At 33.5% G+C, this 16,809-nt stretch overlaps 1 pseudogene; it reads right to left on the bottom strand.

The window, feature by feature from the left end:
* Positions 1–9,764: 9,764 nt before the first annotated feature.
* LOC110213544 (zinc-regulated GTPase metalloprotein activator 1B pseudogene) lies at positions 9,765–10,993 on the bottom strand (annotated as a pseudogene).
* Positions 10,994–16,809: the final 5,816 nt, after the last annotated feature.

A 16,809-nucleotide genomic window follows, 5' to 3' on the forward strand; every position in this document is an offset into this window, starting at 1 on the left:
AAGTAAAATTTATAAAAATACAAGTCATTCCCCAATTGATAAATGTTCAAAGGATATTAACAGGCAGTTCTCAGATGAAGAAATTAAAGCCATCTTATAGTCATATGAAAAAATGCTCTGAATCACTATTGATTACAGAAATGCAAATCAAAACAACTCTGAGGTACCACATCACACCTATCAGATTGGCCAAGATGACAAAACAAGAAAATGATAAATGTCGGAGAAGATGTGGGAAAATTGGAACACTAATGCATTGTTGGTGGAGTTGTGAAATGATCCAACCACTTTGGAGAATAATTTGGAACCATGGCCAAAGGGTTATAAAAATGTGCATACCTTTTGACCTAGCAATAGCACTTCTAGGGCTCTGTCCCAAAGACATCATACAAATGGGAAAAGGACCCACATGTACAAAAATATTCATAGCAGCTCTTTTTGTGGTGGCAAAGAATTGGAAATTGAGAGGATGCCCATCAACTGGGGAATAGCTGAACAAGTTGTGGTGAATGTAATGGAATACTATTGTGCTATAAGAAATGATGAACAGACTGACTTCAGAAAAACCTGGAAAGACTGGTATGGTCTGATGCTGAGTGAAATAAGCAGAACCAAGAAAATGTTGTACACAACAGCCACATTGTGCGATGACTAGTATTGATAAACTTAACCCTTCCCAGTAATACAAGGATCTAAGACATCTCCAAAGGCCTCATGATGGAAAATCCTATCCACATGCAAAGAAAGAATTAAGGACTTTGAATCCAGATCAAAGCAAAGTATTTGTTTTTTTTTTCTTTTGTTGAGTTTTGCTTCCTTTTTCTGCTGGTTCCTCCTATTAGTTCTAATTTTTACTTACAACATCACTAATGTGAAAATATGTTTAATAGGGCTGTATATGTATAGCCTATATCAAATTTTGTGCTGTCTTGGGGAGGGTGGTGGGGAAAAAGGGGGAGAAAAATTTTAAACTCGAAAGCATATGGAATTGATTGTTGATAAATCAAAATAAATTAATTTGAAAAAAATTATCAGGGTAAACTGCCTTAATATTTTAGAGCCAGAGGGCAAAACTGAAGTTGAAAGAACCCACCGAACACCTCCTGAAAGAGATCCCCAAAGGAAAACTCCTAGGAATATTGTAGCCAAATTCCAGAGTTTCCAAGTCAAGAAGAAAATATTGCAAGCACCCAGAAAGAAACTCAAGTATTATGGAAACACAATCAGGATAGCACAAGATTTAGAAGCTTCTATATTAAGGGACTACAGGGCTTGGAATATAATATTCCAAAGGGCAAAGGAGAGAGGATTACAACCAAGAATCACCTATCCAGCAAAACTTCCCCTTCTGGTAAAAAAATGGACTTTCAGTGAAATAGAGGACTTTCAAGAATTCTTGATGAAAAGACCAGAGCTGAATAGAAAATCTGACTTTCAAATACAAGACTCAAGTGAAACATGAAGAGATAAACAGGAAAGAGAAATCATAGGAGACTTATTAAGGTTGAACTGTTTACATTGCTGCGTGGAAAGATGATATTTGTAACTTATGAGACCTTTGTCAGCATTAGGGTAGTAGGAGGAAAAAAATTATATGTGTGTAGATAGAGAGATAGATAGATAGATAGATAGATAGATAGATAGATAGATAGATGGCACAGGGCTAGCTGAAGATGAAGGGGTGATATCTGGAGAATAAATTTAAGGGGTGAGAGAGGATTGTACTGGGAGAAGGAGAAAGGGTGAAGTAGAATGGGGTAAATTATCTCACAAAAAACAGACAAGAATAGGCTTTTACAGTGGAGGAGCAGTGGGTGAAGGTGAGAGGGAATGATTGAATTTTATTTTCATCGAATTTGGCTTAAGGAGGGAATGCCGTACACACTCAATCAGGTATGGAAATTTATCTTACCCTAAGAGCAGGGGGATGATATAGGGGAAGGCAGATTGGGGAGGGGGTAATCAGAAGCAAACACTTCTGAGGAGGGACAAGGTCCAAAGAGAGAATAGAATAATTGGGGGGGGGAGAATAGGATTAAGGGAAATATAGTTTTTCACAATATGACTACTATGGAAGTGTTTTGCATAACTACACATGTATAACCTGTATCGAGTTGCTTGCCTTTTCAATGAGGGTGAGTGGAGAGGAAGGAAAGGAGAAAATTTGTAACCCAAAGTTTTAAAAACACATGTTAAAAAAAATTACTGACAAAATGTTGAGCCATCTGTACCATGTTCAACCAAGTTTGATGATTAAATAAATCAAGGTAATTTACTTTAGTATCTAGTATGTGCAAAACATTTCATGAGCCATGAAGATGGTAACAAAGAAAAACAGAAATTGTCCCTGACCTAGTTTTATAAAAAAAAACACATATAAAAATAGACATAAATGTCACCTTAAGCTGGTTACATGTTTATTTTTTTTTCAAACTGAGTTCATATCTCATCTCATTTTATCCCTAAATCAACCCTGTGAATTCAAGAACACATATTTTATTAACCTTATTTTATGAATGAAAAATTAAGCAACAGGGAAGTCAAGGAATCATAGAAATAAGAGGCACCAACAGAATCTGTTTCTTTGTTTTACAGCTGAGGAAACTGAGGCTCAGAGAAGTTACCCAAATGCAATCAGCTATTTGATAACAGAATGAGAATATAGTCTTCTGGTTCCTTACCTTGATTACTTACCACCAGACTATGCTATATGAAGCCATCTTTTAATGTTTGTGTTAGCAAAGTGATCCTGTCCCCCACTAGGCCTATATGACATAATTTGAAAGGTATAGGGAAGGCTGCCTTACCTGAAGCTTACTCCACATATTGGAATTTCCACTGCAATACATGAGGATTCATTCATTTACAATCAGAGTAATGATGTCCCCATTCTCACTATTTTTGACAATTTTAGAAATGCTAGCTACAGCATTAACATAAGGGGAAAAAAGAAAGCTATACATACAGAGAAAGAGGAGACAAAATTGTCCCTATTTTCAAATGACACTGTAGCATACTTAGACAAATGCATAGAATCAGCAAAGATATTCATTGAGATGATTAATATCCTAAGTAAAGTAGCAGGATACAGAAAATACACAGAAGTCATCAGAATTTACACGTATCCCTGACCACAATCAAGAAGAAATTCTATTAAACACACACACATATATTCAAAATAACTACAAAGTGTATACAATACCAAGAAGTCCATCTACTAAGACACTCATACAATTTATATAAGTACAGCTAAAACCATTCTTTACAGAAATGAAAGAAAAGTTGTGTAACTGGAGAGATATTTACTGTTCTTGGTTTGGCTTTGTCAATGTAATAAAAAATGATGGTTCTATCTCAAAAAAAAATACAGTTGGAAAAATTGAAAAAAAAAGTACCCTGAAGAAAACAATTCCCTAAAAGTAAAATGGGCGAAATGGAAAAAGAGGTACAAAAGCTAACTGAAGAGAACAACTCATTTAAAAAATGGAATTGGGTAACTGGAAGCTTATGGCTCTGTGAGACATCAAGAATCAGTAAAACAAAATCTAAAGAATAAAAAAAAATAGAAGAAAATGTAAAATACCTCATTGGAAAAACAAACTGACCTGGAAAATCGTTCCAGGAAAGATGACTTAAGAATTATTGGTCTACCTGAAAGCCATAATGAAAAAAAGAGCCTGGACAGCATCTTTCAGGAGATCATCAAGTAAAACTACCCTGAAACCCTGGAACCAGAGGGTAAAATAGTCGTTGAAATAATCCACCAATCACCCACTGAAAGAGATCTCAAATTGAAAAAGCCAAGGAATAGTGTAGCCAATTTCCAGAATTATCATGTCAAGGAGAAAACCCTGCAAGGAGCCTGAAAGAAACAATTCAAATGTCATGGAACCACAGTCAGGATTACATAGGACCTTGCAGCTTCTACATTAAAAGATCAGAAGGCTTGGAATATGATATTCCATAAAGCAAAGCTTTATGGATCAACTACCCAGGAAAACTGAGCATGATCTTTCAGGGGAGGAGATGGACATTCCATGAAACAGGGGACTTCCAGATTTTCATGATGAAAATACCAGAGCTCAATGGAAAATTTGATCTTCAGATAGAAGACTCAAGAGAGGCATAAAAAGGTAAATAAGGGGAAAAAACCTTGTTATTCAATAAGGGTAAACTGCTTACATCCTAACATGGGAATACGATACTTACAACTCTTGAGAACTGTATCTTTATTATGACATTTAGAAGGGATATACATAGATAGAGTGGGTGGGTTTAAGTTGACTTTGATGTGATGATAAAAAAAACTTAATGAAGTGGTAAAAAGGAATTGTAATGGGAGAAGAGGAAAGGAGGAAGCAGAAAAGGGTAAATTATATCACATGAAGAGGCACAAAGACATAATACAGTAAAGGGAAAGAAGGGAGGTAGATGAGCATTGTTTGAACTTTACTCTCATCAGATTTTCTCAAGGAGGGAATAATATACTCAGGTATAGAAATCTAACTTGCCATATAGGCAGTAGGAGGGGAAAGGGAAAAGGAAAGGGAGAGGGCTGATAGAAAGGAGGGCAGATTGATGGAGGAGGTAGTCAAAAGCAAAATTCTAGTGAGGAGGTAAAGGGAGAAAAGGAGACAGAAAAGCATAAATGGGGAGGGGGATGGGGGAATAGGATGGAGAGAAAGACACAAATAGTAATCATAACTGTGAATGTGAATGAGATGAAATCTCCCATAAAATGGAAACAGATAGCAGAATGAATTAAAAAACGTAATCCTATAATATGTTGTTTACAAGAAACACATTTGAAAAAGAGGGATACACACAAGGTAAAGATAAAAGACTGGAGTAGAATATATCATGCTTCAGCTGAAGTAAAAAAAAAAAGCCAGAGGTAGCAATGCTGATCTCAGACAAAGCAAAAGCAAAAAAAAAAATCTTCTTAAAAGAAATAAGGGAGGAAACTACATCCTGCTAAAAAGCACCATAGACAATGAAGTAGCATCATTACTAAACACATATGCACCAAGTGGTATAGCATCCAAATTCTTAGAGAAGAAGTTCAGGGAGTTAAAGAAACAAATCAACAGCAAAACTATACTAGTGGGGGACTTCAACTTCCCTATCTCTGTACTAGATAAATCTAACCACAAAATAAACAAGAAAGAAGTTAAGGAGGTGAATAGAATATTAGAAAAGTTAGGTATGATAGACCTCTGGAGAAAATTGAATGGGGAGAGAAAGGAATATACTTTTTTTTTCTTAGCAGTGCATGGCACCTACATAAAAAACTGACCATGTACTAGGACATTAAAAACCTCATAATTCAATGAAGAAAGGCAGAAATATTAAATGTATCCTCTCCAGATCAGGATGCAATAAAAATTATATGTAATAAAGGGCCATGGAAAGATACACTAAAAATTAATTGCAAACCAAATAATCTAATCCTAAAGAATGAGTGGGTCAAACAACAAATCATATAAACAATCAATAACTTCATCCAAGAGAATGACAATATACCAAACTTATGGGTTGCAGCGAAAGTGGTTCTTAGATGAAGTGGTTTTTTTTTAATCTCTAAATGCCTATATGAATAAAATAGAGAAAAAGAGATCAATGAATTGGGCATGCAACATGCCTATATGAATAAAATAGAGAAAAAGAGATCAATGAATTGGGCATGCAACTAAAAAAGCTAGAAAAAGAACAACTTAAAAATCCCCAATTACATATCAAATTAGAAATTCTGAAAACCAAAGGAGAGATTAATAAAATTAAAATTAAGAAAACTATTGAACTAACAAACAAAACTAAGAGTTGGATTTATGAAAAAAAATAAAAGATAAACTTTTGCTTAATTTAAAAAAAAGAAAAAATCAAATTACCAGCATCAAAAATGAAAAGGGGGAATTCACCACCAACGAAGAAATTGTGTGATGATTAACTTTGATAGACTTAGCTCATCTCCAAAAGTCTCATGAAGGAAAATGCTATCCACATCTAGAGAAGGAACTATGAAGTCTGAATGCAGATGGAAGCATACTATCTGATTTTTTTTTTCTTTATCTTTTGTTTCTTCTTTCTTGTGGTTCCTCTTATTGGTTCTAATTCTTCTTTATGACATGACTAGTGTGATCAGATTGCATGCCATCTTGGAGAGCGAGGAAAATAAGGAGGGGGAGGAAATTTAAAAATCAAAAACTTATGGAAGTGAATGTTAAAAACTAAAAATAAATTAATTAATTTTAAAAAGGAAGAAAAGAAGAGGCATTTCTCAGTTAATAAATGGTGAAGAGATAGTTTTCTGAAGAAGTCAAAGTGGTCATATGAAAAATTGCTCTCAGTTATTAATACAGAAATGCAAATTAAAAGAACAGTAGGGCAACACATCTGACCTATCATATTGGTTAACATGACAGAAAAAGAAAATGACAAGTGCTATGTGGGATATGAGAAAATAGGTATACTGATATACTGTTGATGAAGTTATGAATTAGTGTAGTCTGGTAAACAATTTGAAACTATGCCCAAATGGCTACAAAAATATGCATAATCTTTGACCCAGCAATATCACTACTATGTCTAGTTCCCAAACAGATAAAAGGAAAATGAAAAGGATTCATATGTACAAAAGTATTTGTAGCAACTCTATTTGGTGACAAAGAGTTAAAAATTATTAATGGCATACCCATCAATTGGAGAATGACTGAAGTAGTTGTTCACTTGACATTTCATGGGTTTTGGTATTTTTTCTCTTGATTACAACTTGGTTTGTATAATACACTGATTCTTATTTAAACTTTTGATAGCATGATTAGAACCAGTATTTCACCCACCATATTTTTGCTAGTTCTTTGATAGATACTTCAATTTGCTTTTTGGAAATTGAATTATGTTAGGTCTCTATCTGATTAGTTTGAGCATTTTATATTTTTAGAATATTCCTTTCTTTTGTATTTCAATTTTGTTAACATATAATTGAAAAATAAACTTTGTTTATTCTTTAACTTTCTCTTTTTTTAATTTCACCTTGCTCATTTGCTGGTTTATTTATTTGATTTTCTACACTCTACTTTTTATCAACTTATTAATACTTTCACAGAACAAATTATTTATTTATTTCTAAAGTTTCTCTTTCCAAAGAAAGTTCCAGTTTTCCTATTTTCAACATTGCCTCTTACATGTTTATTTTAAATTTATTTGTTAGCTTTCTATTTTAAATGCACATTCAATTAATTTCTTATTTTTTTCAGTTTTGTTAATGAATTTTTGTGTCTTTTCAGAAATATTTTAAGGAATATCTGTTTACTCAAATAGTCCAGTTTTGTTAATCTGGGCAATTTCTATTTTTTGTAAGTATATATTTTCTCTAAGTTATCACTTCTATTGGCCTATAATTTGGCATAATAGCTTCTGATAATTTCCTTTTTTTCCTCCTTAATTTTGAGGTTTTTCTTCATTTTTATACAGTTTGTTTTCCGCTCTCCTTTTTAATTAGGCTAGTTAATTGGTTATATCTTTTATTAGTCTTTTTTTAATAGTTCCTAAGTTTACCTATCAAATCAAGGGTTTATTAGAGTTCAGGTTTAATTATGTCTTCTTTAATTTTCTAAATTGCTCCGGGGTTTCTTGATTGAAGATTTTGACTTTAAAAAAATGATTTTAGCTTCATATTCATTGATTTGATTTTTGTATTACTTTTAATGAAAGCATTTAGAAGTACAAATTTCCACTATGATCTGCTTTTACCCTCACAATTTTTTAACATTTCCTTGTAAATTTCTTTAATGCAATTCTTGTTTCTACATTTTGTTCTTTAGACAAGTAGTTCTTTATATTCATATTATTTGTTCTCAACTTATTTTAACATATTTTATTTTCAATTTCTTTGTGTGATGGCTCTTTACTGAATATAATTTTATTTATTACATAATGTTCAGTAAATAATGTATTTAGTATTTCTGTTTTGCTATATTTTTGAGACACACACATGTATATGTATATGCATATGTGTATATGCATGTATGTATATATGTATATGAGCATATGTATATATACATATTTTTTTCGAAGACACCTGAAAATATGCATACCCTTTGACCCAGCAATAGCACTTCTAGGGCTATATCCCAAAGAGATCATACAAATGGGAAAATGACCCACATGTACAAAAATATTCATAACAGCTCTTTTTGTGGTGGCAAAGAATTGGAAATTGAGAGGATGCCCATCGGTTGGGAAATGGCTGAGCAAGTTGTGGTATATTGATGTAATGGAATGCTATAGTGCTACAAGAAATGATGAACAGGCTGACTTCAGAAAAATCTGGAAAGACTTGTATGGTCTGATGCTGAGTGAAGTGAGCAGAACCAGCAAAATGTTGTACACAATAACAGCCACTTTGTGCGATGACAAATATTGATAAACTTAACCCTTCTCAGCAATACAAGGATCTAAGACATCCCCAGCAGACTCGTGATGGAAAATGCTATCCACATCCAAAGAAAGAATTATGGAAATTAAATTGCTATTTTTTTCTCTCTCTTGTTGAGTTTTGTTTCCTCTTTCTGATGGTTCCTCCTATTGGTTTTAATTTTTACTTACAACAACATTAATGTGAAAATATGTTTAATAGGCATGTATATATATATAAAACCTATATCAGATTGTGCACTATCTTGGGGAGGGTGGTGGGGAGGAAGGAGAAAAATTTTAAACTCAAAAGCAGATGGAAGTGATTGTTGATAAATAAAAATAAATTAATAAAATTTTAAAAAAATAAACTATGGATACTGGGGAAAAAATAAAGATGTCATCTGAGAGGTGTATCCTTTATTTTCCAATTCAGTATTCACCCGCGATCTATTATCTTTTTTTTCCCCTAAAGTATTGTTCAGGTACTTAATGACTTATTTGGTTATCTTTTTGTTTGTTTGTTTGTTTGTTTTGCTAGGCAATTGGGGTTAAGTGACTTGCCCAGGGTCACACAGCTAATAAGTGTCAAGTGTCTGAGGCCAGATTTGAACTCAGGTCCCCCCAACTCCAGGGCTGGTGCTCTATCCACTGTGCCACCTAGCTGCCCCTATTTGGTTATCTTTTGCTTAGATTTGTCTAGGTCTGAATGTATTTTGTTTTAAGTTCCACACACACTCTTATAATTATATTTCTCCCTACAATTAATTTAGCTTTTCCTTTTACTATTAATATGCTATTCTATAGATATATGTTAAGTACTTATAACAATTCTTTATTAATGGTACCTTTAAATATAACACAATATTCCTTCTTTTTCTTTTTATTAGGTCTATATTTATTTAGCTTTATTTTAATCATATTTATTATCCTTTGTTTTAAATTTGGTTGGATAATAGATAATACCATAGCCCTTTATTTAAACTCTTTGAATATTTAATTTCAAGTGTGCTATTTTTAACAATGTTTTTCCCTATTCTATTTTCTAATTCATTCTACTTTTCCATTTTTTCTCTGTATGATTATGTTTAGTTTTGCTACAAAAAGTTATCTTTTAGTGTAACTCTATCTTTTGCATTTTGGAATATCATACTCCAAACTCTCCTGGTCTTCATAGTAGAAGATGCTGAGTTTTATGTGATTCTTATTATAACTTTTTTTTTGAAAATTTTACAATATTTATTTAATACTGAAAATTTTACAATATTTATTTAATGCAGTACATAGAAGAAAAAAATATATAAAAGAAGATCTTAGAATCCATAACAGTGGCCATGAAATAGATTCAAGAACACCAAATAATTGATTCCCCCAGTATATCATCCAGTCTTGATTAGAAATGCTTCTAGTGTTAAGGACAGACTTGGTCTTCTTTGAAATGTAGTGTCAACTGCTTTCTTGTTTCTCAGTCACTGTATCTATAAATAGGTATTTAAGGATTTCCTTATCTAAGTTTCTGCATATCAGCACCAGTCTGTTGGTTCTCACGGTGTCATCCTCTCACCTCACTCTTCCAGATCATAGAGCTCATGGACCCCTTGGACAATCACTTGGTGTGGTTTGTCTTTGATAGACACTAGCCCCTTTAGTCAGATGACTTCCATGGTGCTATCTGCCTTATTTTTCACAGTCTTTTCCCACAGAATATTTTGAATAAATATATTTAGATTTTCTTCTGTTGTACTTCCTAGTACTTCAAATGTGACTGCAACAATACTCTGATTCCAGAGAGACTGTCAAAAGAGTGTATATCCAGTACATTAGAAAAATCAACTCTTGGTCTTTGGGTCTCTAAGATTTTTACTAGTCCATTTATTGATCTGATGACTGTTCTTATTTTAATTAGCTCCTCTTCTGCAACTAGGTCGGTTTTATCGATTATAACAATATCTGCCAAAGCAACCTGCCCCATTGCTTCATTGATCAGGCCATCTGCTTTTTCTTCCATTAAATGCTTCAACCCATATTTTGAATCCACAACAGATACAATTCCATCAAGGTAAATGTCACTACCTAATTCAGCATCAACCCAAAACATGGAAGCAACAGCACCAGGATCTGCCAAGCCAGTTGTTTCTAACAATATGTAGTCAAATTTTCCTTTCTTCTGCATCAAGTTCTCAATAGCCTTCAGGCCGTTGTCTTTAGTGAGCAGTAGAGACAACCATTTCGAAGCTCCAACCATTCCTCAAATAGCTCCCCACCTTGGCTTACAGCTAAGGATTTCTCCAATGCACTTCCCTCCCCAAACTCATTTAAAATGACTGCTATTCTTTTGTTATGTTGTTCAGTTAGAATGTAGTTGAGGAGAGTTGTCTTTCCAGCACCTAAATGCCCCGTGATAATCGTGACCGGAATCTTAGCGTAGGGGTCGCGCTTCCCCTCCTCCTCCTCCTCCTCTTCTCCCCGATCCTGGCGGCCACCCATTCTAAGCATCACCGCAGGAAGGGCAGGTGGACAGTAAAAGTCACAGTCAAGTGCGCGGAGCTGCACTTTACCTATTATACCTTTTTAATACTTGAAATTTTTCTTTGTAATTAAATGTAGTATTTATTTCTTTGACCTGGAAGCTCTGTATTTTGGCTGTAATGTTCCTCAAAATTTCCATTTTGGCATTTCTTTCAAGAGGTGACCAATTACATTCTATTTTCACTTTGCCTTTTGGTTCTAAGAGTTCATAAAAGTTTCCATTTATAATTTCTTATAATATAGCAGGCAAACTTTGAAGGTAAATAAATGTGTGTATCTCTTTTTTCAATCTTTTCATTTTGTTTTAATATGTTTAATTGTCTTATTGAGCCACTCCTTTCTGACGAACTCATTCTAATTTTCAGGACATTTTGTCTTTGGGTAAAGTTTTCCACGATATTTTCTAAAATGTTATTTTTTCTTGCATTTTTAACTCCCTAGCTTTATCAATTATTGTCTTTTGTTTCTTTTTGTTTTCATTTCTTCTAGCTAATTTTACTGTCTTGGAGGCTAAGACATTTTTTAAATGATTTACTTAGACTTGTTGTAGGGCTTGTTGTTGGATATGCCACCTGAACATCTTTAAAACTAAGGTTTCACCTCATACTATTCAGAATTTTCCTCTTTTATTTTCCATTTCAGTAACATCAGTACTTCTGTTTGAGGTTGGTGATCTGTGTTTGGATCAAGCTTTGCAACTGAATGGAATTGACTGGATCTATCTTGTCTAGAGTTTAATGTTCAAAGTTAGCCACTTCCTTCAAGATATTCTTGCCATGGGGTCTCTGGGACCCACCTACTTTTCCTGAGGATTTTTTCTCTGCTTTCAGGTACAAGGCTTGCTCTTGATATGGGATCCTTCCAAAGCTCTTATTGATATTTCAATATGGTCTTTGCTTAGAAGATTCCTCCTTTCTGTGCACTCTGGTCACTAATGGCTGAAGAACTAAAGTTATTCTTCTGGAGTTCCTCAGATACTGTCTGAACATCCTCAGGAGCTAAGCTACTTCTATCAGACTGGAATGCTTAGGTTGTTACTTACCTAGGAACTTTATCCTTCTACTAAGCTCAAGGTAATTGTGCCTAGTAGATCCAGTTTAGGTCACTTGGGGCTGCCCTACACTCTACTTTTCATCAACCTCAGTTTCTCTTTCTTAGAGTCTCTGTAGGTCTCTGGGGGTCATTCTGTGGATCATAAGGTTAGGTGTAGAGGTCTGTAATGATTCTTCTTACTCACTTTCACAGATTCATTTTTAATGGAGCCCATCTGCCTCATTGCACTGATAACTTTCCCTGAAAATTTATATTTAGGAAAAAAAAAAATATATATATATATATATATATATATATATATATATATATATATATATATATATATATATATTGCCCCAAAAAGGACAGAGGTGCAGTATACAGTAAATAGCCCAAGTTTTTAACTGGATTTCAAGAAATATTAAAAGGATCAAAAGAAGGTCTATACTAATTTGGCTACATACTTTTAAGAAGGTGCATACATGCATTACATAGGATGAGATGGTGTAGATATGATATGATCAGCACAGGAGGTGAAAGTATTCCTAATAACAAAATCATATATACTTGAAAAATGACTATAGGCTGATAATAAATGAAAGCAATAATTTTAAAATATTTTATATTGATGAAAGAACTTATTTTTAAAAGAAAACTAAAATCTGATTTTATCTTCTTGAGCTAAGCAGAAATATTAAGTCCTTTTGAAAAGCCTTCATGAATATATATACACTGTTACAGCTATTATTTTGTATACAGCTTTTTAAATAATACTTTATTTTCCCCAGTTACATGTAAAAACAATGAACATTCATATTTTTGTTTTGCATTCTAAATTCAACCTTTCACTTCTACCTTCACCTCCTAAGTCAGTAAGTAATCTGTATAGTAATACATGTATAGGTTATACATGCACAATAGTGTAAAATATATTTCCATGTTAATTATTTTGTGGAAGAAAATTCAAAAAAAAAGGAAAGAAAGTACTAAAATATTATGTTTTATTCTGTATTCAGATTTCATCAGCTCTTTCTCTGGAAGAGGATCGTATTTTTCATCACGAGTCCTTTGGGATTGTCATGGATCTTTGTATTGCTGAGAATAGCTTAGTCATTCACAGTTCTTCATCATACAATATTGTTGTTACTGTGTACAATGTTCTCATTTGATTCACTTCACTCTGCATCTGTTCATGTCTTTTCAGGTTTTTCTAAAAATCAACCTGCTTGTCATTTCTTATGGCACAACAATATTCCATTACAATCATATACCACAACTTGTTCAGCTATTTCCCAATTGATGGACGTCCCCTCAATTTCTAATTCCTGGCCACCATAAAAACAGCTGCAAATTTGTATGCAAATAAGTAGCTTTCTCTTTTTATAAAAAATATTTTTGGGATACAGAACTAGTAGTGGCACTGCTGGATAAAAGGATATAGACAGTTTTATAGCCCTTTGGGCATAGTTCAAAATCAATCTTCAGAATGGTTGGATCAGTTTACAACTCTACCAACAGTGCGTTAGTGTCTGAGATTTTCCACATTCCTTTCAACACTTAGTATTTTCCTTTTCTGTCATATTAGCTAATCTGATAGTTGTGAGATGGTACCTCAGAGTTGTTTTAATTTTCATTTCTCTAATCAATAGTAATTTAGAGCAATTTTTCATATGACTATTGATAGCTATGATTTCTTCTTCTAAAAAACTGCTAGTTCATATCTTTTGACCATTTATCAACTGAAAATGACTGGTATTCTTATAAATTTGACTGTGAGAAATGAAATATTTATCAGAGAAACTTGCTATAAATTCTAACCCCCCCAGTTTTATGATTTTGTAATAATGTTGGCTGCCTGGGTTTATTAGTGTGAAAACTTTATAATTTCATGTAATCAAAATTATTCATTTTATGTCCTGTAATGCTATCGCTTTTTTGGTCATAAATTCTTCCCTTCTCCATAGATCTGAGAGGTTAACTCTTTCATGTTCCTCTAATTTGCATATAGTATCGTCCTTTATGTGTAAATCATGTAGTCATTTTGACTTTAACTTGGGATACAGAGTGAGATGTTAGTCTCTACCTAGTTTCTGCTATACCACTTTCCAGTTTTTCCAGAAGTTTTTGTCAAATAGTGAGTTTTTGTTCCAATAGTATGTATCTTTGGATAAACTTTTTTCAATTAGATTCCAACTTATCAAATTATAAAGAAACTGAAAAAAAAAGTCTACAAACAGCAAATTGACCTGTAGGACATTTATGAAATCAAAAACCTAGTGAGCACTAGCTCTAGTAAATAAAATAAGAAGATTCTGATTTACTTAAAGTGATAGCTTAAATTTATAGCCCTTTATAGTCAACCAAATATTTTGCTTTTTTGTCCATATCTCCAAGTTCATCAGTGGGGAATTACTGGTGCTGAATTTTCTCCACTGATACATATCTGCAAATAAATAACATTTTCATGGTCACAAAGCTAGAATAAATTGAAGCTGGGGCTTGAACCTTATGCTTAACAAGTATAAGGCTGACCCTCCATCCACTAAACAACACTGTGTCTCTATAAAGCATATTATATACATTGCATTAATAAATTACAATACAGTTCTTTAAAGTTTTAAAAGCACTTTCTTCACAACTCCCTCCACCCCCCACCAAAAAAAAAACCCACAAGTTTTCCTTTTTCATAAATAGGGAGCAAATAGATTATTTCCATTTTTCAGACAAGGAAAGAGTGAGTTACAGAGGTTTAATGATGTGCCCATGTTTACATACACAACCAGTAAGTTTCAAAGTAATAATTAGAACCACAATCCCTCTCAATTTCAAGTCTAATTGACTTTTAACAGTATTATACCCACAATTTTTCAATAATATAATTGCATCCAGTTCAACCCAACATCCAGAGCATGAAATTCTGTCCTTAACATTCAAGAGAATTGTATATTTTATTTATTTTTGGAGACTTTCAGTGACAAAGCAATCACTACATACCCAAGGTAGTATATTTCACTTTTTGGATATGCAAATTGTCAAGGATATTTTCTCTTTCAGCTATTATTCTGAGTTCTTGTTTCCAAGGACAAAAAGAATAACTCTAGTTCTTCTGCCATATTATAGTTTTCCAATTTTTCAAAGACTTCTATCATGAGCCTTGTGAGATATTTCTTCTACAAAATAAATATGCTGAGTTCATTGGCCTAATCATCACAGAATGAATTAAAGAATCCTCGATATTCTGGTCATCTTCTCTTGAACTCATATCTGCTTGTCAAATGTCTTTCAAATTATAGCACCCATAAGTGGACACTGTATTCCAGATATGGCCTTATTCAGTAATGGTTTGATTTCTCTACCAGCCTTATAACTTAGTCAGTAAAGGAAATGAAATCAATCTAGTTTGACTGGTTTTTAACAAACCCAAATTGTCTCAGAATGATCACCTGTTCCCCAGTATATTCTAGGAACTTTTGTCAAGTTCATGGCTTATACTTTAAAATATTCACCTTTATGTATCTAAGGGAAGTTACCTGACTCTAAGTCCATGTCTTCTGATCTGTTTGCCACCAATCTGGGGGGCAAAAGCAACTTAAGAATTAGATCCAGAGCCAGTGAGGTGGTGCAGTGGATAGAGCTCCAGCCTTGGAGTTAGGAGGACCTGAGTTCAAAACTGAGTTCAGACACATAACACACAACACTTACTAGCTGTGTGACTCTGGACAAGTCACTTAACCCCGATTGCCTAGCAAAAAAAAAAAGTGGCGCAAAAAGAATTAGATCCAAAAATGTGTTCAGCTACCTGGAATATATTTCATATAGCCAGTTGACTTGAACTCATTAGAGTTTGGTACTCTCTTACTATCTCCTCCATTACTTTGAGTTTCAATTTCCTACTAATTATTTTTGTGTTATACTTCTGGGTCATGAGAATCATCACTTTGATAAAAAAAAAATTAGAAAGAAAATATGCATTGAGGTAACTTAAGCATGTGGTATTATGCACATTTTAGACATAAGAAAGCTGAAGCTTAGTGAAGCTATTCCTGAATTAGTCTCATGCCTGATAAATGAGACAAGAAGTCTCGAGTGCAAATCATTTACTCTTTTCACTCCACTGTGAAATTACTACTCATAATCTGAACTCTGAAGCCTCCTGGAAAGGGAGGGGGGAGGGATATAATTGCCATTCCTACACCTCGTATTTAATATCAGTAAGGTTTAATCATTTTTAAATGCAAAATACAATTTCTGAAGTCCTTAGAAACCTGTTCCACGCTATCAGTCATTCTTTCTCACCAAGTCCAATGCCTAAAGTTAAGTATCAATCCTTACAACATTATGTCAATCAACTTGAGATGATCAGGAGAAAGGCATTATATAAATAGGAGTAGCTGTTATTTATGGTATTTCATTCCAGTTCCTGTCCATGAAAATAGGATTAAACACAACAGCCAAGTCACCATTGAAGCAATGAAAGAAAACATTGTGTTCCTTCCTGATTTAACCACGTTGTTTTTCCCTTTTGCATAATAGTATCTGCTGTACTCCATTATTGACTAAATGAGAAAATATATAATTACATCAATCAATGAAACTCAACTTTATTTCTCTTTTCCGGGGTCAATGACATTTTGCCTTTAGGCACAATGGATACAGAAGGAACAGCCTGGTGTAACCAAAACCTCAAAGATTAAAGAAACTTCCCTGCCTCCAGACAAGCTGTATTAAAGATATAAAGGATTGTATCTGCCAATATTCTTTTCTTATAGAGGCAATATGGTCTACAGAAATGATTTCCTAGATATATTGCTAGGGGGAAGTTTCATTTGAAAG

This window comes from Phascolarctos cinereus, unplaced genomic scaffold (assembly GCF_003287225.1).
Source record: "Phascolarctos cinereus isolate Bilbo 61053 unplaced genomic scaffold, phaCin_HiC Scaffold_5;HRSCAF=322, whole genome shotgun sequence".
Taxonomy (NCBI): domain Eukaryota; kingdom Metazoa; phylum Chordata; class Mammalia; order Diprotodontia; family Phascolarctidae; genus Phascolarctos; species Phascolarctos cinereus.